The sequence below is a fragment of the Coregonus clupeaformis genome, chromosome 3 (assembly GCF_020615455.1).
Source record: "Coregonus clupeaformis isolate EN_2021a chromosome 3, ASM2061545v1, whole genome shotgun sequence".
In the NCBI taxonomy this organism is placed as follows: Eukaryota; Metazoa; Chordata; class Actinopteri; order Salmoniformes; family Salmonidae; genus Coregonus; species Coregonus clupeaformis.
The window spans coordinates 39,168,722-39,194,204 of record NC_059194.1 but is presented as its reverse complement, the minus strand read 5'-3'; positions in this window follow the sequence as shown (position 1 = coordinate 39,194,204).

Genomic DNA, 25,483 nt, shown 5'->3' with positions numbered 1-25,483 from the left:
GCACAGCGGCGGAGCTTGGGTGGCGTGCCCGAGCGTTGGAATAAGACAGCTCCTAACCCTACCTCGGACGCATCCACCTCCACTACGAACGGTAGTGATGGATCGGGGTGAGCCAGTACCGGGGCTGAGGTGAACAGACCCTGCAATCTACTGAAGGCCAAATCAGCCTCAGCAGACCAGCGGAGCCCGGGACGGCCCACCCTTCAACAAGGAGGTAATGGGAGCTGCGACCTTGCCAAAGCCCCGAATAAACCTTCGATTGTAGTTGGCAAAGCCAAGGAAGCGCTGCACCTCTTTTACTGTGGTTGGAGTCGGCCAATTACGCACGGCTGCAATGCGGTCTCCCTCCATCTCCACACCTGTGGTGGTAATGCGATATCCGAGGAAGGAGATTGACTGCTGGAAAAACTAACTTCTCTGTCTTGGCATAAAGATCATTTTCCAGCAGTTGGACCAGTACCTTGCGAACTAGGGACACATGTTCGGCGCGCGTAGCGGAATACACCAGGATGTCATTGATGTAGACCACCACACCGTGACCAAGCATGTCCCGAAACACCTCGTTCACAAAGGACTGGAAAACGGATGGAGCATTCATCAAACCGTAGGGCATCGCCAGGTATTCATAATGCCCCGAGGTTGTGCTGAATGCTGTTTTCCACTCATCCCCATCCCGAATACGCACCAGGTTGTAGGCACTCCTGAGGTCTAATTTAGTGAAAAAGCGGGCCCCATGCATTGACTCAATCACTGAAGGAATGAGGGGAAGAGGATAACTAAATCGTACCGTCACATTATTCAGTTGTCGATAATCAATGCACGGGCGTAAACCACCATCTTTCTTCTTCACAAAGAAGAAACTCAAGGAGGCAGGTGAAGTGGAGGGACGTATATACCCCTGGCGCAGGGACTCGGTGATGTATGTTTCCATAGCCTCCGTTTCAGCCTGTGACAGGGGATACACATGACTCCTGGGAGGTACAGTGTCTACCCAAAGGTTTATCGCGCAATTCCCCTCCCGATGAGGAGGACATTTAGTCACTTGCGTCTTGGAAAACGCAACCGCCAGATCATGGTATTCGGGGGGGATGTGCACGGTGGGGGTACCGTCTGGACTTTTCACCGTGGTCGCACCAACGGACACACCTAGACACCTACCCAGACACTCACGCGACCACCCCATAAGAACCCTCTGCGGCCATGAGCAATTGGGGTTGTGAAGGGCTAACCACGGGATACCCAAGACTATAGGGTAAGCAGGTGCCTCAATAATCATAAAGGTGATCTGCTCAAAATGTGTCTCCTGCGTAATCATGGTGACTGGTACCGTAACTTCCTTAACCAACCCGGACCCTAATGGTCCACTATCAAGTGCTCTAATGGGGAGTGGAATGGTTAGGGGAACCAATGAAATGCCTTGACGGTATATAGATGATTTTCAAGTACATATGTTGTAGAATTAAACACCTATATGCCTTAAAATGTTTATGGATTGAGAACCAGTTGAAGGGTTAATACAGAGCAGAGACATTTATGTGTTTTTCATAAACTCCCTGCAGCTGGTCTGGGTATGTCAATGACATGTGATGGAGATACAACTCCTCATGATGGCTGTGTGGAGATTGGGGTAACAATGGAACTAGTGTTATCATTTGTTTGTGCTTATGACCTTATGACCTGACACATAGCCACATGCACATAATCTCAAGGGCCAGGGAGGATGGTAAATGATAAATGCTTAAATGTATGTGGTTGAGAATGGGTTATGGATGACATGTTTAAACCATGTTTAAGTATTAATTGATATGTTTTATAATGTGTTATGAAATGATAAAGGTAAAACAGAACGAACATGATTGATACTTTGTACTCCAGATGCATGCCTGGATAGTGAATATAGTCAATACAGAGTGTGATTGTTCTTTAACGTACGTATGTACATAATTTTTTGAGTCATGCCACTAATAAGATACAGAGGCCCCACTTAGAGAAGCGCAAGTAGCCCTCGTGAGTAGCCAACATGTGATACTGAAAGATGTTATTCATTCACATAGGGAGGAGTAACTATGAGTTGTATCAATGTGACTATGCATTTGTGTCTGTATAAAAGGAGCGCTCCGGTTCAGGGCAAGCAGTTGCTCCATGGAGCAAGCTCGGCTTTGTTATGCAAATAATAAAAGTCTAAATTCACAAGTTCCAGTCTCTTGAGAAATATTTTTAAGTTGACTACTTTTCGAGTCAAATATTTCTACGACAACGGCGTGCAAATGCCCTGTCCATAAAATTCCCAGCTGCGCCTGAATCGACTAGTGCCTTACACTGGGAACCTACCAAGTGATCGGGAAAGGAGATAGATAAAGTACAGTGCGCCGCAAAGGGCTCTGAACACGTTTGGGTGTTCGTTACCTGGGGTGATGCGTGAGTAACCTGCCTACCGCCTCCAGACCCAAAAGAACGTTGACTGCAACGTGTGGTGGATTGTCCCTTCGTGCCACCAGAGTGGCATTGTCGCTGTCCTCCTGCGCTCTCTCGACCGGTGGCTCCCCCCAGCTCCATCTGCTCGGGGTCAGAGTCGTCCAGAGTGGGAACGGGCAGACCCTACCAGGACGTCCTCTGGCTGCTAGCAGATTGTCCACCCAGATGGCCATGTCCACCAGTTGGGAGAATGATAGCATGGCATCCCGGCAGGCTAGCTCCCGTCGGACGTCCTCCCTTAGGTGGCACCGGAAATGGTCAATCAGGGCCCGCTCGTTCCACCCGGACCCCACTGCCAGCGTCCGGAACTCCAGCGCGTAGTCCTGAGCGGTCCTCGTCCCCTGCCTCAGATGAACCAATCGTTCGCCCGCCAAAAACGGCCGAAAGAGTCGAGCAAACTCCCCGTAGTCCTCCAAAGCGGTACCTCCCTCGTTCCACACCGCGTTGGCCCACTCCAGGGCTCCCCACAAAGCAGGAAACGAGAACGGATACCTTTTCCCACTACCGAGGCGCCGGCCTGATGCTGGAGAAATACAACTCCAGTTGGAGTAGGAATCCCTTACATCGCGCTGCCGTCCCATCAAACGCCGGTGGCCGGAATATCTGGATCCCTCCAGGGGCTAGGGTGTAGGTGGCTAGATCCGGTTGACCAGCTGGTCTCGATAGATCGGATCTTCTCCTCTCCAGGCATTGTACCACCTGAAGAACCCGATCCATCGCTTCCCCCAAGCTGGCCAACATTGAGGAATGCTCCTGGACCCTTGCCATAACTCCAGGCATGCGGTCTTCTCCTGCTGACACCATATCAGATCAGGTGAGTGATTCTGTGACGAGGTGTGAATGAAGGAGTCATGCACAGGAGGTAAAATATCGAAATCCAGAGTTTATTTTATTTACATAAATCAAACGCCCCAAGCGTCAAACAAAACTATTACAAGGGAAAACATCCACCTTGGCATAAACACAGTGAATAGTAACTCAACCAAGCTTCACGCTCTCACAACAAACAATCACTCACAAAGACAAGGGGAACAGAGGGAACATTTATACACATACTAATTAGGGGAATGAGCACCAGGTGTGTGTGATTGACAAGACATGACAAGTGGAGTGATGAGAATGGGATCGGCAGTAGCTAGTATTCCGGTGACGACGAACGCCGAAGCCTGCCCGAACCAGGAGTGGGGGCAGCCTCGGCGGATGTCGTGACACATTATTAGAAAATGACTCAAGTAAAAGTGAAAGTCACCCAGTAAAATACTACTTGAGTAAAAGTCTACAAGTATTTGGTTTTAAATATACTTAAGTATCAAAAGTAAATGTAGTTGATAAAATATACTTAAGTATCAAAAGTAAAAGTACGAATAATTAAAAATTCCTTATATTAAGCTAACCAGATGGCACAATTTTCTTGTTTTTTAAAATTACGGATAGCCAGGGTCACCCTCCAACACTCAGACATGATTTACAAACAAAGCATTTCTGTTTAGTGAGTCTGCCAGATCAGAGGCAGTAGGGATGACCAGCGATGTTCTCTTGATAAGTGTGCGAATTGGACAATTTTCTGTCCTGCTAAGCATTCAAAATGTAACGAGTACTTTTGGGTGTCAGGGAAAATGTATGTAGTAAAAAGTACATAATTTTCTTTAGGAATGTAGTGAAGTAAAAGTAAAAGTTTTCAAAAATATAAATAGTGAAGTAGAGTAAAGTACAGATATCCCCAAAAAATACTTAAGTAGTACTTTAAAGTATTTTTACTTAAGTACTTTACACCACTTTCGACCAGGACAAAACATGGGGTGCCTATAGGGTGCCATTTGGGACGCAGACATTTAATATTGGTGTACTACTGACTCACCAACCCTTTATGATAAATCCTCTGTGTCAGTGGGTTTGTAGTTGTGACCAGAGCCCACCCCCAGATGACATGTCATTATGATCGTAGTAGTACGCTGTTCATTCATATCATTCCCATTCCCACGCAGCCATCCAGTTCCCCACCTCTCTCCTCAGGGCTCTTTTGAGCAGCAACAATCCTCCAGAATATGCCATTGATCTTCCCAGACCCTCATAAACAAAGAGGACGAGATGGAGGTGATTGAAGGCAGGAAGGTCTTCCATGACTTTGATTGCTGCTGAGACCTCTTAGGGCTATTTTTTCTAAGCTAACAGTCAATGTTTTGTTGACATATACAGTGGGGAAAAAAGTATTTAGTCAGTCACCAATTGTGCATGTTCTCCCACTTAAAAAGATGAGAGAGGCCTATAATTTTCATCATAGGTACACGTCAACTATGACAGACAAATTGAGGGAAAAAAATCCAGGAAATCACATTGTAGGATTTTGTATGAATTTATTTGCAAATTATGGTGGAAAATAGGTATTTGGTCACCTACAAACAAGCAAGATTTCTGGCTCTCACAGACCTGTAACTTCTTCTTTAAGAGGCTCCTCTGTCCTCCACTCGTTACCTGTATTAATGGCACCTGTTTGAACTTGTTATCAGTATAAAATACACCTGTCCACAACCTCAAACAGTCACACTCCAAACTCCACTATGGCCAAGACCAAAGAGCTGTCAAAGGACACCAGAAACAAAATTGTAGACCTGCACCAGGCTGGGAAGACTGAATCTGCAATAGGTAAGCAGCTTGGGTTGAAGAAATCAACTGTGGAAGCAATTATTAGGAAATGGAAGACATACAAGATCACTGATAATCTCCCTCGATCTGGGCTCCACGCAAGATCTCACCCCGTGGGGTCAAAATGATCACAAGAACGGTGAGCAAAAATCCCAGAACCACACGGGGGGACCTAGTGAATGACCTGCAGAGAGCTGGGACCAAAGTAACAAAGCCTACCATCAGTAACACACTACGCCGCCAGGGACTCAAATCCTGCAGTACAAGACGTGTCTCCCTGCTTAAGCCAGTACATGTCCAGGCCTGTCTGAAGTTTGCTAGAGTGCATTTGGATGATCCAGAAGAGGATTGGGAGAATGTCATATGGTCAGATGAAACCAAAATAGAACTTTTTGGTAAAAACTCAACTCGTCGTGTTTGGAGTTGCATCCAAAGAACACCATACCTACTGTGAAGCATGGGGGTGGAAACATCATGCTTTGGGGCTGTTTTTCTGCAAAGGGACCAGGACGACTGATCCGTGTAAAGGAAAGAATGAATGGGGCCATGTATCGTGAGATTTTGAGTGAAAACCTCCTTCCATCAGCAAGGGCATTGAAGATGAAACGTGGCTGGGTCTTTCAGCATGGCAATGATCCCAAACACACCACCCGGGCAACGAAGGAGTGGCTTCGTAAGAAGCATTTCAAGGTCCTGGAGTGGCCTAGCCAGTCTCCAGATCTCAACCCCATAGAAAATCTTTGGAGGGAGTTGAAAGTCCGTGTTGCCCAGCGACAGCCCCAAAACATCACTGCTCTAGAGGAGATCTGCATGGAGGAATGGGCCAAATTACCAGCAACAGTGTGTGAAAACCTTGTGAAGACTTACAGAAAACGTTTGACCTGTGTCATTGCCAACAAAAAGTATATAACAAAGTATTGAGAAACTTTTGTTATTGACCAAATACTTATTTTCCACCATAATTTGCAAATAAATTCATAAAAAATCCTACAATGTGATTTTCGGGATATTTTTTACTCATTTTGTCTGTCATAGTTGACGTGTACCTATGATGAAAATTACAGGCCTCTCTCATCTTTTTAAGTGGGAGAACTTGCACAATTGGTGGCTGACTAAATACTTTTTTCCCCACTGTAGCTACAGAGCTTATGCCAATAACATTTAAATGGTGTTACTGTAACAGGTTTTCTAAATACGAAAATGATTACCCCCATCTTAAATCAGTGAAAATAAATTACGAAATTACAGTCATTTTGTGTGAGACGCCACTGAAGAAACTGAACAATTGGAGAAAACATGTGATGTCACCAAAACTGTCTTTGCAAAGCATTTGTGCCAAAATGACTGCTGGCCCTGGATGGTCAGTCATTAGCCAGCACAGGACCCAACCCATAAGACCCTTATACACAGTAAAATACTGCTCCTAATAATCTGTGCTGATTAAAACAGCATGATGAAAGAAAGCACGGTGCAGATATTTGGCCCTGTGCCAGTCTGTAATTTCCTCTTTTACTGTATCTCTAGTGCGGTGTCTGTTCCTTTTCCTGCATGGAGGCGCTTGTGCAGCGCTGAGAAACCCCAGATCCCAGACAGATTTAGATTTTGGAATGAGATACACTGCTGCTGTATCAAAGTCTATTGTTCCATCCCAAATTACACCCTATTCACTATAATAGCGCACTGCTTTTGACCAGGGCCCATAGGGTAGTGCACTATGTAGGGGAATAGGGGGCCATTTGGGATGCAGTGAAAGTGTATAATACTGCACAGATCCAACCTTAGCTACCTGCCAAGTGTCAGCTTGTGACTCCACAGTAAAATAATGCCAATGTCGGTAAGCTCTATAAATAAGTAGCATAAATTAATGCTTGATTAGGTTTGTCATCTATTTAATATAACCTCTATTTTAACAGGGAAGACATATTGAGACCTAGGTCTCTTTTACAAATGCGCACTGTATATATATATATACAGTGCCTTCGGAAAGTATTCAGACCCCTTGACTTTTCCCACATTTTGTTATGTTACAGCCTTATTCTAGAATGGATTCAATATTATATTTTCTTTCTACACACAATACCCCATAATGACAAAGTGAAAACAGTTTTTTTTGCAAATGTATTAAAAATAAAAAACTGAAATACCTTATATACATAAATATTCAGACCCTTTGCTATGAGACTCGAAATTGAGCTCAGGTGCATCCTGTTTCCATTGATCAGCCTTGAGATGTTTCTATAACTTGATTGGAGTCCACCTGTGGTAAATTCAATTGATTGGACATGATTTGGAAAGGCACACACCTGACTATATAAGGTCCCACAGTTTACAGCGCATGTCAGAGCAAAAACCAAGCAATGAGGTCGAAGGAATTGCATGTAGAGCTCCGAGACAGGATTGTGTCGAGGAACAGATCTGGGGAAGGGTACCAAAACATTTCTGCAGCATTGAAGGTCCCCAAGAACACAGTGGCCTCCATCATTCTTAAACGGAAGAATTGTGGAACCACCAAGACTCTTCCTAGAGCTGGCCGCCCGGTCAAATGGAGCAATCATGGGAGAAGGGCCTAGGTCAGGGCGGTGACCAAGAACCCGATGGTCACTCTGACATTGCTCTAGAGTTCCTCTGTGGAGATGGGAAAACCTTCCAGAAGGACAACCATCTCTGCAGCACTCCACCAATCAGGCCTTTATGAAAGAGTGGCCAGACGGAAGCCACTCCTCAGTCACAGGCACAAGACAGCCGGCTTGGAGTTTGCCAAAAGGCACCTAAAGACTCTCAGCCCATGAGAAAAAATATTCTCTGGCCTGATGAAACCAAGATTGACCTCTTTGGCCTGAATGCCAAGCGTCACGTCTGAAGGAAACCTGGCACCATCCCTATGGTGAAGCACGGTGGTGGCAGCATCATGCTGTGGGGATGTTTTTCAGCAGCAAGGACTGGGAGACTAGTCAGGATCGAGGCAAAGATGAAGGGAGCAAAGTACAGAGAGATCCTTGACGAAAACATGCTCCAGAGCCCTCAGGACCTCTGACTTGGGCAAAGGTTCAGCTTCCATCAGGACAACTACCCTAAACACACAGCCAAGACAATGCAGGAGTTGCTTCGGGGCAACTCCCTGAATGTCCTTGAGGTGGCCCAGCCAGAGCCCGGACTTTAACCAGATCGAACATCTCTAGAGAGACGTGAAAATAGCTGTGCAGCTACGCTCCCCATTCAAACTGACAGAGCCTGAGAGGATCTGCAGAGAAGAATGGGCGAAACACACCAAATACAGGTGTGCCAAGCTTGTCGTAATCGTTGCCAAAGGTGCTTCAACTGAGTAAAGGGTCTGAATTTCTAAAAACCTGTTTTGCGGCAAGCGGTACCAGAGTGCCAAGTCTAGGTCCAAAAGACTTCTCAACAGCTTCTACCCCCAAGCCATAAGACTCCTGAACAGCTAATCATGGCTACCCGGACTATTTGCACTGCCCCCCCACCCCATATTTTTACGCTGCTGCTACTCTGTTAATTATTTATGCATAGTCACTTTAACTCTACCCACATGTACATATTACTTCAACTACCTCAACTAGCCGGTGCCCCCGCACATTGACTCTGCACCGGTACCCCCCTGTATACAGTGGGGAAAAAAAGTATTTAGTCAGCCACCAATTGTACAAGTTCTCCCACTTAAAAAGGTGTGAGAGGCCTGTAATTTCATCATAGGTACACGTCAACTATGACAGACAAAATGAGAGAGAAAAATCCAGAAAATCACATTGTAGGATTTTTAATGAATTTATTTGCAAATTATGGTGGAAAATAAGTATTTGGTCACCTACAAACAAGCATGATTTCTGGCTCTCACAGACCTGTAACTTCTTCTTTAAGAGGCTCCTCTGTCCTCCACTCGTTACCTGTATTAATGGCACCTGTTTGAACTTGTTATCAGTATAAAAAGACACCTGTCCACAACCTCAAACAGTCACACTCCAAACTCCACTATGGCCAAGACCAAAGAGCTGTCAAAGGACACCAGAAACAAAATTGTAGACCTGCACCAGGCTGGGAAGACTGAATCTGCAATAGGTAAGCAGCTTGGTTTGAAGAAATCAACTGTGGGAGCAATTATTAGGAAATGGAAGACATACAAGACCACTGATAATCTCCCCTCGATCTGGGGCTCCACGCAAGATCTCACCCCGTGGGGTCAAAATGATCACAAGAATGGTGAGCAAAAATCCCAGAACCACACGGGGGGACCTAGTGAATGACCTGCAGAGAGCTGGGACCAAAGTAACAAAGCCTACCATCAGTAACACACTATGCCGGCAGGGACTCAAATCCTGCAGTGCCAGACGTGTCCCCCTGCTTAAGCCAGTACATGTCCAGGCCTGTCTGAAGTTTACTAGAGTGCATTTGGATGATCCAGAAGAGGATTGGGAGAATGTCATATGGTCAGATGAAACCAAAATATAACTTTTTGGTAAAAACTCAACTCGTTGTGTTTGGAGGACAAAGAATGCTGAGTTGCATCCAAAGAACACCATACCTACTGTTGTCCGTGTAAAGGAAAGAATGAATGGGGCCATGTATCGTGAGATTTTGAGTGAAAACCTCATTCCATCAGCAAGGGCATTGAAGATGAAACGTGGCTGGGTCTTTCAGCATGACAATGATCCCAAACACACCGCCCGGGCAACGAAGGAGTGGCTTCGTAAGAAGCATTTCAAGGTCCTGGAGTGGCCTAGCCAGTCTCCAGATCTCAACCCCATAGAAAATCTTTGGAGGGAGTTGAAAGTCTGTGTTGCCCAGCGACAGCCCCAAAACATCACTGCTCTAGATGAGATCTGCATGGAGGAATGGGCCAAAATACCAGCAACAGTGTGTGAAAACCTTGTGAAGACTTACAGAAAACGTTTGACCTGTGTCTTTGCCAACAAAGGGTATATAACAAAGTATTGAGAAACTTTTGTTATTGACCAAATACTTATTTTCCACCATAATTTGCAAATAAATTCATTAAAAATCCTACAATGTGATTTTCTGGATTTTTTTTTCTCATTTTGTCTGTCATAGTTGACGTGTACCTATGATGAAAATTACAGGCCTCTCTCAACTTTTTAAGTGGGAGAACTTTGGTGGCTGACTAAATACATTTTTCCTCACTGTATATAGCCTCCCTACTGTTATTTTATTTTACTTCTGCTCTTTTTTTCTCAACACTTTTTTGTTGTTGTTTTATTTTACTTTTTTATTAAAAAAGACATGCACTGTTGGTTAAGGGCTGTAAGTAAGCATTTCACTGTAATGTCTGCACCTGTTGTATTCGGCGCATAAATAAAATGTGATTTGATTTGAAAGGTTTGGACACCTACTCATTCAAGGGTTTTTCTTTATTTTGAGTGTGCAAAACTGTCATCAAGGCGGTGGCTACTTTGAAGAATCTAAAATCTAAAATATATTTGATTTGTTTAACACTTATTGGTTACTACATGATTCCATATGTGTTATTTCATAGTTTTGATGTCTTCACTATTATTCCACAATGTAGAATATCGTAAAAATAAAGAAAAACCCTTGAATGAGTAGGTGTGTCCAAACTTTTGACTGGTACTGTAGTAATGTAGAGATCTATGGGTCTTTAGCGAAGTCCAGCCAACCTTTTGATACAGGATGCACTGATGAGTATCAAAACTGTCACTTGTAACAAAATGAAGGACACTAAGGTAGATGGCATTAAAAGGTTTAAGAGTAGTAGCAGCTGCACTTTGATAAATAATATCACAATAATCAAGAACAGATAAAAAGGTTGACTGAATAATCTGCTTCCTACTGCTTAGGAACGATCTGTTTCTGTAGAAAAATCCCACTTTAAATCTTATTTTCTTAACCAGCTCATCTATGTTTTTTAAACTTTAAATCCATATCAAGCCAAATGCTTAATGATTTAAATGCCGGAACACGTTTGTTTGGAGAACCATCTAAAGAGCGAACATGTAGTTCATCTGAAACATTCTTACGAGATTTTGAAAACAACACATATATCGTTTTGCCCGAAATACTCATGCTGTGTATTCCCCACAAGGCGAATTAATCATAATCTTGAGTGTGATTGTAATAAAATCAATGCATGAATAACAATGATCTCTCTAAAATTAGACAAATATGACCAAATGCTACTAAATGGCCCAAAATATGACCAAATACTAAAAGGTCTGTTCTATGCTCTTATTTCAAATCTTGGCTTCAGATGCTAAGTCCACAGCATATGTGGAATTCTTACTGGGGAGAGATAAGGAGAAACTATTCTGTTTGTCAGAGCAAGGGGCCCCTTAAGGTCCCGAACACACTTTCAACCACACATTTTCTCAGCAGTATGAGGTTACATACAGAAAAAGAGACTTCTGCATCACCTAACTGCTTTTTGTTGCTTTGAGGACAAACAAGCTTATTTTCTCTGGTGTTTGGCACCTACATCAAAAGTCCTCCAAAAACAAGGCAGCATTCACAGAATTAGAACGGAGAAGAACCAGTATTTTTAGACGACCTAGTCACTCACTATTTTTAATGGCAGCTACTGCTTAGTAGGCTGACCTCTGACCTGCTAAATTCTTCCAGATTTTTAAAAAAGGAGTAGAGAGAGAAAAGTGTGCTAAAGTACATCCCCAGCGTTCCGGAGCAGGAGTAGTAACCTGCAGTGGCTGCAGGCTAGCCAGGTCACAGCCCACACATGGGGGAAAGGGAAGGGGAGACAGGGTCACCGGTGGCCTGGAAAATCATACATGCTCCCAGGCTACACTAACCATGAAGTATAACAGACAAGGTCCCAGAGTACAGGTAGTCAGCAGTAGCGTTTATTCATAATGCCAAGGGAAGCCATGCTTCCCCAAATATTTGACCAATAAAAAAATAATTTAAAAAAATAAAATATATATATATATATACACACAGCTGTGGAAAAAATTAAGAGACCACTGCAAATGTTTCTTAAATCAGCATCTCTACATGTATGACAGCCATTCCATTCCAGTGTCTGTTGAATTCCAACACAGGCACACCTCATTCTACTGAATTAGGTACTGATTAGGTGATCACCTGAACCAAATCTTATTTAAACGAGGAAAAGTATAAAAACCACTGCTGTGGTCATCACTATCCTCTTGCAATAGGACCAGCTGGATGGCAAAAACAGTGCTAATAGTACCTCAAAAGTAATATTAATAAAACAATAACTATTGACCCTGCCAAAAGAGTTAAAAGGAAGGTTTTGAGTGAGGAAAAGAAGGGTTCAATTCTGGCTTTACTGGCAGAGGGATACAGTGAGCATCAGGTTGCTTCCATCCTTAACATTTCAAAGACACCACTGAGTGGCGCAGTGGTCTAAGGCACTGCATCGCAGTGCTAACTGTGCCACTAGAGATCCTGGTTCGAATCCAGGCTCTGTCGCAGCCGGCCGCGACCGGGAGACTCATGGGTGGCGCACAATTGGCCCAGCGTCGTCCAGGGTAGGGGAGGGAATGGCCGGCAGGGATGTAGCTCAGTTGATAGAGCATGGCGTTTGCAACGCCAGGGTTGTGGGTTCGATTCCCACAGGGGGCCAGTATAAAAAAAATATGTAATCACTAACTGTAAGTCGCTCTGGATAAGAGCGTCTGCTAAATTACGTAAATGTAAATGTATAAGAACAAGGTCAAGCAGCAGACATTGGGGACAACAAAGCTACAGACCGGCAGAGGGCGAAAACGACTCTCTGCTGACCGGGATGACCACCAACTCATTCGAATGTCACTCAACAACCGTAGGATGACATCAAGTGACCTATAGAAATAATGGCAAACGGCAGCTGGGGTGCACGGCAAGGACGGTTCGAAACAGGCTCCTAGGGGCAGGGCTGAAGTCATGCAAAGCTAGAAAAAAATCAATGAGAAGCAAAGAAGAGCCAGGCTGAGGTTTGCAAATGTCCATAAGGATTGGACCGTAGAGGACTGGAGTAAGGTCATCTTCTCTGATGAGTCCAATTTTCAGCTTTGCCCAACACCTGGTCGTCTAATGGTTAGACGGAGACCTGGAGAGGCCTACAAGCCACAGTGTCTCGCACCCACTGTGAAATTTGGTGGAGGATCGGTGATGATCTGGGGGTGCTTCAGCAAGGCTGGAAACGGGCAGATTTGTCTTTGTGAAGGACGCATGAATCAAGCCACGTACAAGGTTGTCCTGGAAGAAAACTTGCTTCCTTTTGCTCTGACATTGTTTTCCAACTCTGAGGATTGGTTTTTCCAGCGGGACAATGCGCCATGCCACACAGCCAGGTCAATCAAGGTGTGGATGGAGGACCACCAGATCAAGACCTTGTCATGGCCAGCCCAATCTCCAGACCTGAACCCCATTGAAAACTTCTGGAATGTGATCAAGAGGAAGATGGATGGTCACAAGCCATCAAACAAAGCCGAGCTGCTTGAATTTGTGCGCCAGGAGTGGCATAAAGTCACCCAACATCAATGTGAAAGATTGGTGGAGAGCATGCCAAGACACATGAAAGCTGTGATTGAAAATCAGGGTTATTCCACCAAATATTGATTTCTGAACTCTTCCTAAGTTAAAACATTAGTATTGTGTTGTTTAAACATGAACATGAACTTATTTTCTTTGCATTATTCGAGGTTTGACAACACTGCATCTTTTTTGTTATTTTGACTTGTTGTCAATTTCTGCAAATAAATGCTCTAAATGACAATATTTTTATTTGGAATTTGGGTAGAAATGTTGTCAGTAGTTTATAGAATAAAACAAAAATGTTATTTTTACCCCAACACATACCTATAAATAGTAAAACCAGAGAAACTGATAATTTTGCAGTGGTCTCTTAGTTTTTTCCACAGCTGTATATATTTATCTTCGTCTCTCTTTTTGTTTTCATAATTTTCCGTCAATTTGCAAGTGACTGAATCTCACAGGATAAATCATCAGAGCGAGGGAAACAGTGTCCCTCTGTCTCAGTATGTGTAGCCCATGTTTCTAAAGCTGTCTGGACCAAAAGAGTATAACATATTGCCGCCATAGCATTTGATTGATTTAAGCCAGCAAGCATTTGGCCTCCCTTGATAAAAACAAATCTACAATAATTAGCCAATCGGCATTGAGCTAAGCTCAACTGTGGGTTATCCTGGTGCAGCAAAACACCCCCAAGGGAGGCCAGTTTGGATTTGGCTTCACACAAATTAAATCACTTCTTAAGCAAAACATCATTTTCAGAAAAACTGTGTCTGTTTCTGATCTGCTTGTGTGGATGTCCTGCAGTAGCTAGCTTGCTAAATCAGCCCTTTTCTAAGCCATAGATGGAGATGGGGATTTGGACTTGTGGTTTTGACGTAATTCTCTGTACAGGCCAATGTTATGATGGCGACAAAAAACCTTCCTCTCCGCCTGCCCTGCAAGACACTGAGCCCCCGGTTTGTGGGGCCGTTTAAGGTCCTCCGGCGGATAAATGAGGTATCATACCGGCTGCTCCTTCCCCCTCACTACCGTGTCTCACCCACTTTTCATGTGTCGCTCCTCAGGCCGGTGGTTCCTGGTCCTCTGGCGGATGCCGTCCCCCGGGGTACGCCTCCTCCGCCCGTGGACATTGACGGGAGTCCGGCATATGCGGTGAGGGACCTGCTGGACTCCAGGTTCCGTGAGGGACGGCTCCATTATCTGGTGGACTGGGAGGGGTATGGTCCTGAGGAGAGGAGCTGGGTTCCGGCTGGGGACGTTCTGGACCCCAACCTAATTCGGGACTTCCACCGTCGCCGCCCTGACCGGCCCGCTCCTAGTCCTCGGGGTCGTCCTCCTGGCCGGCGACGCCCAGTGGCGTGAGGGTACTGTCACGTCTCCTCCCATTGCACCCCTCCGGCGTGCTGATTCGCCGGTCTACTGAGCCACTGGTCTGAGTGCACCACCTCGGCAACACCGGAATGGAAACCCAACGCACCCTAATCACCTCCAGCGCACCTGCACCTCATCATCTCATCACCACTCCTATTTAGCCCTGGACTGTTCTGGATGATGTTGTGTGTAATTGTTGAGCTTCGTGTCGTGTACTCTATCTTTGTTATTTCTCTTTGTCATTGTTTAAGTAAACCTTGACCTTGTTAATTCCTGTGTCTGCGTCCTGCCTCTTCGTATACTCAGTACTCGTCACAGAAGTTCAAGATGTAGCCTAGTAGGCTCACTTTAATTAGCTAGCTAACTTAGCTGGTTCAATGTTGCCCATGCGAGGAAGTTAGAGTAGCATTTTTTTTAGCTAGGTAAAAAAAAGTGTACTGTATGACAGAGCCATAGACCGTGTTGCCAACATGAAAGAGAATAGGATGGCATTGCCGTTCAAGTAGGGTGAGTCAAAAAAAGTATTTTACTTGCGTGCACACGCACACACAGAGACAGAAATCAGTACCATGGACAGCCACATGATATTTATCAACATTGATTGGACTAAATCATTTCTGGTATCTTTAAGTTTGTTTTCAGTGTATTAAACTAAGCATATATAGCATTGTTGATTTGATGATGTTGAAGTTTGTATTTGTATTTATTATGGATCCCTATTAGCTGCTGACTCTTCCTGGGGCCCAGCAAAATTAAGGCAGTTATTCCATTTTTTAAACATTACAATACATGCACAACAGATTTCACAACACATTAAGTGTGTGCCCTCTACTACCCCATATCGACAACACAAAATCCATGCGTACGTGTGTGTGTAGTGCGTATTTTATCGTGTGTTTGTATGCATGTCTGTGCATATGTTTGTGTTGCTTCACAGTCCCCGCTGTTCCAACAGGTGTAAAGTTGTATGTAAACATTATTAAAGTGACTAGTGTTCAATTATTAAAGTGGCCAGTGATTCCATGTCTATGTATATAGGGCAGCAGCCTCTAAGGTGCAGGGCTGAGTAACCGGGTGGTAGCCGGCTAGTGATGGCTATTTAACAGTCTGCTGGCCTTGAGATAGAAGCTGTTTTTCAATATCTCAGTCCCAGCTTTGATGCACCTGTACTGACCTCGCCTTCTGGATGATAGCAGGGTGAACAGGCCATGACTCTGGTGGTTGATGTCCTTGATTATCTTTTTGGCCTTCCTGTGACATTGGGTGCTGTAGGTGTCCTGGAGGGCAGGCAGTGTGCCCCGGTGATGCGTTGGGCAGACCGCACTACCTTCTGGAGAGCGCTGCGGTTGCGGGCGTTGCAGTTGCCGTACCAGGTGGTGATACTGCCTGACAGGATGCTCTCAATTGTGCATCTGTAAAAGTTTGTGAGGGTCTTAGGGGCCAAGCCGAATTTCTTCAGCCTCCTGAGGTTAAAGAGGCGCTGTTGGACCATTTCAGATTGTCAGTGATGTGTACGCCGAGGAACTTGAAGCTTTCCACCTTCTCCACTGCGGTCCCGTCGATGTGGATAGGGGCGTGCTCCATCTGCTGTTTCCTGAAGTCCACGATCAGCTCCTTCATTTAGTTGACATTAAAGGGAGAGTTTATTTTCCTGGCACCACTATTGTTGGTAATCAGGCCTAGTACTGTTGTGTCGTCTGCAAACTTGATGACTGTGTTGGAGGCGTGCATGGCCACGCAGTCATGGGTGAACAGGGAGTACAGGAAGGGGCTGAGCACACACCCTTGTTGGAACCCTGTGTTGAGGATCAGTGAAGTGGAGGTGTTGTTTCCTACCTTCACCACCTGGGGGCGGCCTGTCAGGAAGTCCAGGACCAGTTGCACAGGGTGGGGTTCAGACCCAGGGCCCCAAGCTTAATGATGATCTTGGAGGGTACTATGGGGTTGAAGGCTGAGCTATAGTCAATGAACAGCACTCTTACGTAGATATTCCTCTTGTCCAGATGGGATAGGGCAGTGTGCAGTGCGATGGCGATTGCATCATCTGTGGACCTATTGGGGCAGTAAGCAAATTGAAGTGGGTCTAGGGTGTCAGGTAAGGTAGAGGTGATATGATCCTTAACTAGCCTCTCAAAGCACTTCATGATGACAAAAGTGAGTGCCCTGGGTTGACAGTCATTTAGTTCAGTTACCTTTGCTTTCTTGGGTACAGGAACAATGATGGACATCTTGAAGCAAGTGAAGACAGCAGACTGGGATAGGGAGAGATTGAATATGTCCGTAAACACTCCAGCCAGCTGGTCTGCGCATGATCTGAGGACACGGCTAGGGATACCGTCTGGGCCGGCAGCCTTGCGAGGGTTAACACGCTTAAATGTCTTACTCACGTCGGCCACGGAGAACTAGAGCCCACAGTCCTTGGGAGCGGGCCGCGTCGGTGGCACTGTGTTATCCTCAAAGCGGGCGAAGAAGGTGTTTAGGTTGTCTGGGAGCAAGACGTCGGTGGCCGCGATGTGGCTGGTTTTCCCTTTTGTAATCCGTGATTGTCTGTAGACCCTGCCACATGCGTCTCGTGTCTGAGCCATTTAATTGCAACTCCACTTTGTGTCTGTATTGACGTTTTGCCTGTTTGATTGCCTTACGGAGGGAATAACTACACTGTTTTGTATTCAACCATATTCCCAGTCACCTTGCATTGTTAAATACGGTGGTTCACGCTTTCAGTTTTGCGCTAATGCTGCCATCTATCCACGGTTTCTGGTTTGGGTAGATTTTAATAGTCACCGTGGGAACAACATCCCCTATACACTACCTGATGAACTCAGTCACCATGTCCGTGTATACGTCAATGTTATTCTCAGTGGCTAACCGGAACATATCCCAGTATGCGTGATCAAAACAATCTTGAAGCATGGATTCCGATTGATCAGACCAGCGTTGAATAGACCTTAGCACGGGTCCTTCCTATTTGAATTTCTACCTATAGGAAGGGGGGGGCAAAATGGAGTCGTGATCTGATTTGCCGAAGGGAGGACGGGGGAGGGTCTTGTAGGCATCTCGAAAGGGGGAGTAGCAGTGGTCTAGTGTTTTTCCAAAGTGAGTACTCACTTCGGTAGCGTATTCCTCAAATTTGCTTTGTTCAAATCCCCAGCAACAATAAATGTGGCCTCAGGATATGTGGTTTCCAGTTTGTATCAAGTCCAGTGTAGTTCCTTGAGGGCTGTTGTGGTATCAGCTTGAGGGGGAATATACATGGCTGTGACCATAACCGAAGATAATTATCTTGGGAGGTAATAAGGTCGGCATTTGATTGTGAGGTATTCTAGGTCGGGTGTACAAAAGGACTTGAGTTTCTGTATGTTATCACAATCACACCATGAATAATTAATCATGAAACATACACCACCGCCTTTCTTCTTCCCGGAGAGTTCTTTATTCCTGTCTGTGAGATGAACTGAGAACCCAGCTGGCTGTAAGGACGAGGACAGTATATCCCAAGAGAGCCATGATTCTGCGAAAACAGAGTATGTTACAGTCCCTGATGTCTCTCTGGAAGGAGAGACATCAGCCAGTGGCATGTCGTTAGTAAAGATTGAAAAAAGTAAGAGGCCTAGACAGCTGCCCTGGGGAATTCCTGATTCCAGGGTAGTAGCTGCTTGCTCGGTCGGGAGAGGTTGTGTTTTCTCTAGCAGGAGGTAAGCTTGGCTTCTTATATGGTGTTGAGTAAAGCTTAAACCATGTATTTAGATCGTAGGTAGGTAGTTGTAGTTAGGTATTGTAGGTAGTTTATTTAGGTAGTTATTTAGGTAGTTATTGTAGGTTTCCGTAGGTAATTATTGTAGGTAAGTATTGTTTACGGCGGAGCCCGGCGAAGCACGAGGCTAGCTAGCTAGCGGGTAGCTACTGGTAACGTTTAGCAACGGTGGAGAGTTGTTTCCAATGTTATTTCACGCTTAAGAGTACCTGTAATTATTAATTTTTGCTGCGTTATGATAGGAACTAGACACGGACACGAATTATCTGTTTAGTGTGTTAACACACTATTGGTAGTTTGTTGTAACCAAGTATTGGTGCTAAACTGTGTGTTATTGGATGCTAGCATGCTAGTTAGCTATGGCGTCATAGTTAGGCATCGTGGGCTGTTGTGGGTAGTTATTGTAGGTTAGCATTGTTTTCGGCGGTGCCGGTGTAGCACGAAGCTAGCTAGCTAGCCGTTTTTTCGAACAGAGTCAACACAGTAGCCATTGTGTGCTGTACTGTGGCAGCTAAATACAATATATTTGTGCTAGCTAGCCAACGTTTAATTATTGCTGCGTTATGAAAGGAACTAGACACGGACACGAATTATCTGTTTAGTGTGTTAACACACTATTGGTGGTTTGTTGTGACCAAGTGTTGGTGCTAAACTGTGTGTTATTGGATGCTAGCATGCTAGTTAGCTATGGTGTCATAGTTAGCTAGCTGAATAAAGTGGGTTGAGTCTATTCCTTGAAACATTGAACCGCTGTGGTTCACAACAATTCTGATTTCTAAAGGTGGAAGTTGGGAGAGTTTTTGTTCGGGTGGTTCAGTGAAACAATTATAGTTTCTGAGGTGGAAGTTTTGGTGAGGGAGGCCCTGCTCTCTCCTCTCCCAGATGTTTAGTTCATTTCATTCCGATCTCCTCTGCATTATTGTAGCCATTTGCTACAGCCTGTCAACTATGCCTCTGCCTATCCCTGTTCTCTCCTCTCTGCACAGGCTACACAAACGCCTCACACCGCGTGGCTGCTGCCTCTCTAACCTGGTGGTCCCTGCACGCACCCCACACCTGGAGTTCCAGGTCTCAGGCAGCCTCTGGAACTGCCGTTCTGCTGCCAACAAAGCTGACTTCATCCCAGCCTATGCTAACCTCCAGTCCCTCGACTTCCTGGCGCTGACGGAAACATGGATTACCACTGAAAACACTGCTACTCCTACTGCTCTCTCCTCGTCTGACCATGTGTTCTCGCATACCCCGAGAGCATCTGGTCAGAGGGGTGGTGGCACAGGAATCCTCATCTCTCCCAAGTGGACATTCTCAATTTTCCCCCTATCCCATCTGTCTATCTCCTCATTTGAATTCCATGCTGTCACAGTCACTAGCCCATTTAAGCTTAATATCCTTGTCATCTATCGCCCTCCAGGTTCCCTTGGAGAGTTCATCAATGAGCTTGACGCCTTGATAAGTTCCTTTCCTGAGGATGGCTCACCCCTCACAGTTTTGGGGGATTTCAACCTCCCTACGTCCACATTTGACTCATTTCTCTCTGCCTCCTTCTTTCCACTCCTCTCCTCTTTTGACCTCACCCTCTCACCGTCCCCCTACTCACAAGGCAGGCAATACGCTTGACCTCATCTTTACTAGATGCTGCTCTTCTACTAATCTCACTGCAACTCCCCTCCATGTCTCCGACCACTACTTTGTTTCCTTTTCTCTCTCGCTCTCCTCCAACACTACTCACTCTGCCCCTACACAGATGGTAATGCGCCGCCGCAACCTTCGCTCTCTCTCTCCCACTACTCTCTCCTCTTCCATCCTATCATCTCTTCCCTCTGCTCAATCCTTCTCCCTCCAATCTCCTGATTCTGCCTCCTCAACCCTCCTCTCCTCCCTTTCTGCATCCTTTGACTCTCTGTGTCCCCTATCCTCCCGGCCGGCTCGGTCCTCCCCTCCAGCTCTGTGGCTTGATGACTCATTGCGAGCTCACAGAACAGAGCTCCGGGCAGCGGAGCGGAAATGGAAGAAAACTAAACTCCCTGCCGACCTGGCATCTTTCCACTCCCTCCTCTCTACATTTTCTTCATCTGTTTCTGCTGCTAAGGCCACTTTCTACCACTCTAAATTCCAAGCATCTGCCTCTAACCCTAGGAAGCTCTTTGCCACATTTTCCTCCCTGCTGAATCCTCCCCACCCCCCCCCCCCTCCTCTCTCTCTGTGGATGACTTCGTCAACCACTTTGAAAAGAAGGTTGACGACATCCGATCCTCGTTTGTTAAGTCTAATGACACTGCTGGTCTTACTCACACTGCCCTACCCTATGCTTTGACTTCTTTCTCCCCTCTCTCTCCAGATAAAATCCTGCGACTTGTGACTGCAGGCCGCCCAACAACCTGCCCGCTTGACCCCATCCCCTCCTCTCTTCTCCAGACCATCTCCGGTGACCTTCTCCCCTACCTCACCTCGCTGATCAACTCATCCTTGACCGCTGGCCATGTCCCTTCCGTCTTCAAGAGAGCGAGAGTTGCACCCCTTCTCAAAAAACCAACACTCGATCCCACTGATGTCAACAACTACAGACCAGTATCCCTTCTTTCTTTTCTTTCCAAAACTATTGAGCGTGCCGTCTTTAGCCAACTCTCTTGCTATCTCTCTCAGAATGACCTTCTTGATCCAAACCAGTCAGGTTTCAGGACTGGTCATTCAATTGAGACTGCTCTTCTCTGTGTCACGGAGGCTCTCCGCACTGCTAAAGCTAACTCTCTCTCCTCTGCTCTTGTCCTTCTAGACCTGTCTGCTGCCTTTGATACTGTGAACCATCAGATCCTCCTCTCCACCCTCTCCGAGCTGGGCATCTCCGGCGCGGCTCACTCCTGGATTGCGTCCTACCTGACCGGTCGCTCCTACCAAGTGGCGTGGCGAGAAGCTGTCTCCGCACCACGTGCTCTCACCACTGGTGTCCCCAGGGCTCAGTTCTAGGCCCTCTCCTATTCTCCCTATACACCAAGTCACTTGGCTCTGTCATATCCTCACATGGCCTCTCCTATCATTGCTACGCTGATGATACACAACTAATCTTCTCCTTTCCCCCTTCTGATAACCAGGTGGCGAATCGCATCTCTGCATGTCTGGCAGACATATCAGTATGGATGACGGATCACCACCTCAAGCTGAACCCTGGCAAGACGGAGCTGCTCTTCCTCCCGGGGAAGGACTGCCCGTTCCATGATCTCGCCATCACGGTTGACAACTCCGTTGTGTCCTCCTCCCAGAGTGCGAAGAGCCTTGGCGTGACCCTGGACAACACCCTGTCGTTCTCCGCTAACATCAAGGCGGTGACCCGATCCTGCAGGTTCATGCTCTACAACATTCGGAGAGTACGACCCTGCCTTACACAGGAAGCGGCACAGGTCCTAATCCAGGCACTTGTCATCTCCCGTCTGGATTACTGCAACTCGCTGTTGGCTGGCCTCCCTGCCTGTGCCATTAAACCCCTACAACTCATCCAGAATGCCGCAGCCCGTCTGGTGTTCAAACTTCCCAAGTTCTCTCACGTCACCCCCCTCCTCCGCACACTCCACTGGCTTCCAGTTGAAGCTCGCATCCGTTACAAGACCATGGTGTTTTCCTATGGAGCAGTGAGGGGAACGGCACCTCCGTACCTTCGGGCTCTGATCAGTCCCTACACCCAAACGAGGGCATTGCGTTCATCCACCTCTGGCCTGCTGGCTCCCCTTCCTCTGCGGAAGCATAGTTCCCGCTCAGCCCAGTCAAAACTGTTCGCTGCTCTGGCACCCCAATGGTGGAACAAGCTCCCTCACGACGCCAGGACAGCGGAGTCACTCACCACCTTCCGGAGACATTTGAAACCCCACCTCTTTAAGGAATACCTTGGATAGGATAAAGTAATCCTTCTAAAAATAAAATCTCTGGATAAGAGCGTCTGGATGATCTCTGGATAAGAGCGTCTGCTAAATGACGTAAATGTGCCCTTGAGCAAGGCACTTAACCCTAATTGCTCCTGTAAGTCGCTCTGGATAAGAGCGTCTGCTAAATGACTAAAATGAAAATGTAAATGTACCTGCCAAGGCAGCATCTACTCTTCCTGGGGTCCAAACACATTAAGGTACTTACATTACATATAAAACAAAAGATAAAACATTACATCATATAACATTATTACACCACATGCATATTATTAATGTTAGCTCTACGCGTACATTTAAGGGCCAGCCATACTGCCCTGTTCTGAGCCAGTTGTAATTTTCCCAAGTTCCTCTTTGTGGCACCTGACCACACTACTGAACAGTAGTCCAGGTGCGACAAAACAAGGGCTTGTAGGACCTGCCTTGTTGATAGTGTTGTTACATTTTAGTCATTTTAAAAGGCAGAGCAACACTTTATACTTCTCCCATGGGCAAAGAAATTCAAAAGGGGTGATGATATTAATTAATAGTAATTTCGATCCGAATGTGCAAATTGTCCAAATAGATATGCAAGGTAGATGGATCATTTTAAATATGTTATTGGACAATAAACAGATATGGCTCATTAACATTTACGGACCAAATAATGATGATCCACACTTCTTTGACAATATATATAATAAATGATCAACCCTGCAAGCAATTCAAGACAATATTATTATGGTGGGGGATTATAATACTGTTTTAAATAGCTCAATGGACCGTGAAGGAAATCACACCACAAACAATCACCCACATGCTCTTAAGGAAATCGTGAATGTCATGGATACATTAGAACTAGTAGATATATGGAGGCTTAAATATCCTGATCTAGTGAGATATACATGGCGGAGACTCAATCAAGCTAGTCGTCTTGACTTCTTTCTTATCTCATTCTCGTTGGCATCAAAAGTTTAAAAAGTGTTGATAGGGAACAGAACGCGGTCGGACCATCATATAATTGGCATATACATTACTCTTACTGAATTTCCACGTGGGGGCGAGGATATTGGAAATTTAATCAAAGCCTATTGGATGATAATGTATTTTTAACTAGAACAAAGGAATTTATAACTGACTTTTTCCTACATAACATTGGTACAGCAAATCCCCTTATTGAATGGTACACCTTTAAATGTGCCATTTAGAGGCCATGCAATTCAGTACTCATCTTGAAAACAAAAACAATTTAGGTCAAAAGTGTTTATACTAACAAAGGAAATAGACAGTCTAACAGAACAGATAGATGGCAATAAAAACTGTAACATAGAGGCTCAGAATAAATTAGAGGAAAAACAAAAATAAATGGAGAAACTTATTCAAGAAAGATCAAGTGTAATATATTATAAAAATAAAGCAAACTGGATGGAATATGGGGGAAAATGCACCAAATTCTTTTTTAATCTTCAACATAGGAATGCTACCAAAAATAATTTAATGAAATTGGTTACAATTGACGGAGTAACCCATGATTCACCAAATGATATTTTGAAGGAGGAAACAAGGTACTTTAAGCATATGTTTTCATTTCAGTCGCCTCCATCTCCTCTAACCGAAGCTAATTGTAGAGAGTTTTTTTCTATTGATAATGTAAAATTAACAGCCAAACAGAGAGACTCATTTGAAGGTGAAATTACAGAGGAGGAACTTCTGGATGCAATTAAAGACTTTAAGTCTGGGAAAACTCCAGGGTTGGATGGCATACCAGTCGAAGTATACCAAACCTTTTTTGATATACTAAGAGGACCGCTATTAGCGTGTTTTAACCACTCCTATGTAAATGGTAGGTTATCTGACACTCAAGAAGAAGGTCTGATCTCATTATTACTGAAACAGGATACAAGTGGAAAATAGAAAGATCCAGTTCATTTATAAAATTGGAGGCCCCTTACACTTCAGTGTTGTGATGCAAAAATTATAGCAAAATGTATAGCGCATAGAATTAAAAAGGTATTGTCGGATATTATTCATACTAATCAGACAGGTTTTTTACAAGGAAGATACATTGGAGATAATATAAGGCAAGTATTGGAAACAATAGAACATTATGGAAAATCAGAGAAACCAGGCCTGCTATTCATAGCAGACTTCGAAAAGGCATTTGATAAAGTATGACTGGGGTTTATATATAAATGCCTGGAGCATTTACATTTTGGTGAAACTCTTATAAAGTGGGTCAAAATCATGAATAGTAACCCTAGGTGTAAAATATTAAATAATGGCTATTTCTCAGAAAGTTTTAAACTGTCAAGAGGAGTAAAACAAGGTTGTCCACTATCGGCATATCTATTTATTGTGGCCATCGAGATGTTAGCTATTAAAATCAGATCCAACAATAATATCAGGGATTAGAAATCCAGGGTTTAAAAACAAAGGTGTCATTGTACGCTGATGATTCATGTTTTCTTTTAAATCCACAACATGAATCCCTCCACAGCCTCATAGAGGATCTAGATACATTTTTTAACCTCTCTGGATTACAACCAAATTATGACAAATGTACTATATTACGTATTGGATCACTAAAAAATACAATTTTACATTACCATGTAGTTTACCAATAAAATGGTCTGATGGTGACGTGGATATACTCGGAATACATATCCCAAAGGAAATAAATGATCTCACTTCAATAAATTATAAAAGAAAGTTAGCAAAAATAGAAAAGATCTTGCTACCATGGAAAGGTAAATACCTGTCAATTTGTGGAAAAATCACCCTGATGAACTCTTTAGTATTATCCCAGTTTACCTATTTGCTTATGGTCTTGCCTACACCTAGCGAATAGTTTTTTAAATTATATGAGAAAAAA